Source organism: Mirounga angustirostris, unplaced genomic scaffold (genome assembly GCF_029215605.1).
Source record: "Mirounga angustirostris isolate CCGP_5_RB_7025 unplaced genomic scaffold, mMirAng1.0.hap1 SCAF_11, whole genome shotgun sequence".
Lineage (NCBI taxonomy): Eukaryota > Metazoa > Chordata > Mammalia > Carnivora > Phocidae > Mirounga > Mirounga angustirostris.
In genome coordinates, this window is record NW_026991719.1 from 60,451,544 (window position 1) to 60,455,038 (window position 3,495).

The 3,495-nt window shown below is 37.2% G+C and overlaps 1 pseudogene; it reads right to left on the reverse strand.

The window, feature by feature from the left end:
* Positions 1-2,706: 2,706 nt before the first annotated feature.
* LOC123851217 (U4 spliceosomal RNA) lies at positions 2,707-2,908 on the reverse strand (annotated as a pseudogene).
* Positions 2,909-3,495: the final 587 nt, after the last annotated feature.

A 3,495-nucleotide genomic window follows, 5' to 3' on the forward strand; every position in this document is an offset into this window, starting at 1 on the left:
CAACAATATTATAAATAAGGGAGGATAAAAGTTTAAGTTTACTCAAACAGGTAAAATGTTGATACTAGTAGATTGTGATAAGTTATGTGCAGGCACTCCGGAAGATAGTTTTGCAGTTTCTTAAAAACTAAACATGCACTTACCATATGATACAGCAACCACACTCTGGCATTTTCTCCAGAGAAATGAAAATTTATGCTTACATGAAAACTTGTACACTAACCTGTACAGCTTTATTTGTAAGAGCCAAAAACTGGAGACAACCAAAATGTTCCTCAACAGGTAAGTGTTAAACAAACTGTGATACATTCATACTACGGAATACTGTTCAATAGTAAAAAAGAATGTACTGTTTATACATAAAACAACTTGGATAGATCTCAAGAGAAGCATGCTGAATAAAAAAGTCAACCTGAAAAGGTAACATACTCCATGACTCCATTTATATAATATTTTTGAAATGACAAAATTATAGATATAAAAAAAGATTAATGATTGCCAGGAGTTAGGGATAGTGGGAGTGAGGGGAGTAAGTGTGACTATAAAGAAAATAAAGGAATAGCATAAGAAAGATCTTTTGTGGTGATGGAAGAGTACTTTATCTTGATTGTAGTAGTGGTTACACAAATCTACACATGTGATAAAATGACACAGAACTAAACACACCCATTGTTCCAATGTCGAGTTCATGCTTTTGATCATATATATATATATATATATATATATATATATATATATATATATATATATATATGTAAGATGTAACATTTGGGGACACCGGGTGAAGGGTATATAAGACATCTCTGTCCTTACAACATACTGTGAATCTACAATTATTTCAAAAGATAAAGAAAAAAAATCAAGTCAGTGTGGTAAGCAGAGTAATGACCCTTTAAAGTAGTCCACATCCTACTTCAAGAACCTGTGAATAGGGCGCCTGGGTGGCTCAGATGGTTGAGCGTCTGCCTTCGGCTCAGGTCATGATCCCAGGGTCCTGGGATCGAGTCCCACATCGGGCTCCCTGCTCCTTGGGAGCCTGCTTCTCCCTCTGCCTCTCTCTCTCTCTGTCTCTCAAGAATAAATAAATAAAATCTTAAAAAAAAAAAAAAAAAGAACCTGTGAATATGTTAAATTATGTATCAGGAGGGGCATTATGGTTGCAGATGAAATTATGGTTGCAAATCAACCAATCTTGAGATGAGGAAATTATTCTGTATTATCTATCCAGGTAGACTTGATGTAGCACAGAGGTCTTTAAAAGTGGAAGAGGGAGACAGAAGAGTGAGAGTCAGAGAAGGACATGAGACAACGAAAGCAAGATTGAAGGAATGCAATATAAGGAATTAATCTACCATTGCTGACTTTGAGGATGGAGGGCGTCCTTGAGCCAAGAAATGTGGGCAAACTCTAGAAGCTGGAAAAGGCAAGGAAAGAGAATCTCTCCTAGAGCCTCCAGAAAAAAATGCAGCCCTGCCCACACCTTGACTTTAGCCCAGTGAGACCTATTTCAGATTGCTGACCTCTAGAACTGTGGGAAAATAAATTAATGTTGTTTATAAACTACCAGGTTTTTGATAATTTGTTACAGCAGCCATGGCAAACTAATACAATCACCAACTAGTGGTTAAAAACTAAATCACTCAAAGATGGACAGCTGGCTTTTTGCAGAGTACATTCAATTCATTATTCAAAAGTCAGTAACTCTGTACTATAGTCTTAACTCAGTGGTTAATACATCATGGCTAATGCTATTTGCAATTCCACATTACCAGTGATAGCAATGATAGAAATCTTGCCTCAGAATTGCAGGGAAAAGAAACATGTTACTCTTTATTAAATGGGGCCTCCTAAGTCAATGCAGAAATGAGAACAGAAGCATTTGTGCCATGAAGGCTGAAAATCTTGTCTCAGTTACAGATACCTGTTTGCAATGAGCTTTTCTGTTGTGTTAAAACAGAGCATCTTAAATAAATAAAAAAATATATTAAAAAAAGGGGGGGTGCCTGGGTGGCTCAGTCGGTTAAGTGTCTGCCTTCGGCTCAGGTCATGATCCCAGGGTCCTGGGATCGAGCCCTGCTTTGGGGTCCTGCTCAGCAGGGAATCTTCTTCTCCCTCTCCCTTTGCCTGGGGCTCCGCCTGCTTGTGCTCTCTCTGTCAGATAAATAAATAAAAATCTTAAAAAAAAAAAAAAACAGGGCATCTACACTTATTTTTTAGTGGGGAGAATATAGAAACAATAGAAAAATGCATCGAATTAGAAAAAGGCTGGGGTAAATTATTACAGATGATAAAAAGATCTAGCTAGGAACAAAGCTAATTTCCTATAAGACAAGAGAATCTGTTTTATTCTTTTCTGTCCCCAGTATCTCAGTGCTTAGCATATAGTAGGTGCTCAATAAATGTTTGCTAATTAAAGTAGATATAATGATTAATGACCTTTCCAAATTTAGGATTCTATTAGCCCTCATACTCTGCCATACTCCAGACTGCTAAGATAAAAAGCAGAGACAAGCGATAAACAGTTATTCATGGATAGGGATACCACCGATTCCTACCACCCCAACTGTAAGACACAGATATGGCATATGTTCTTGTTTGCAGAGCTTAAGGAGCTTTGCTTTTAATATATCATGTTAGATCACCAGGATGGCTAATAATCCAAAATGTCCATGAGTACCAGGGGTCCTCATGAAGATATCTGGATACCACCTTCCTCTCTCAATCGATGCTAGCAAAAGTTCCCTATTTTGGTCAAGGCCATTGGCTAAGATAAAATATAAAAAGAGGTAGATGAAAGAGAGATGCAGGCAGGCAAACATGCATGAGGTTTTATGGAATATATTTCAATTAGCAATCATCGTGCCTCAGATAAACCTCATTGGCTACGATACTGTCACTGCGCAAAGCTATGGAATATATTTCATATATTAATAATGAATTTATGAAGAGTGAGTGTTGAACAGGCATTCTTAAGAATTTGAAAGTTGACAAATCAAGGATTTAGGGATACTATCCTTGACTTGTTTTTGGTGAGAATAGTCAGTCAAAGTGAGTGCTAAGTGATCCTTTTTCATAATAAAAATACTTGTGCAGGTTAATCAGAAAAAATGCTTGTAAGAGAGCAGTGGACCAGAAGTATATTAATAAGGGGCTTTCTTGAAAGAATCATTTTCATGGCTTCCATTTCAAGCTACCATGACCATGAAAGCCATGCAACAGGAATTCTTGTAACAACTGAGCAAAGGCTAGTGCAGAGGTTTTTAAATCAGAATGTATGGTTGGACTTCCTAAAAATGTATGCAAGTGTCATATATGTAAATGTGCACTTTTCTGTAGACAGTTTCCTTGGCATTCATCGAATTTTCACAGGAGTTCATGCCAAAAATAAGGGTTAGGAACCACTAAGCTAGGTGGTGATGGCCCACTTTTCCTACTCCCTTACTCAGTAAAGCATGTCTTCAGAATGTGTTCCAGTTATTTAGTAACTAAAGAGAC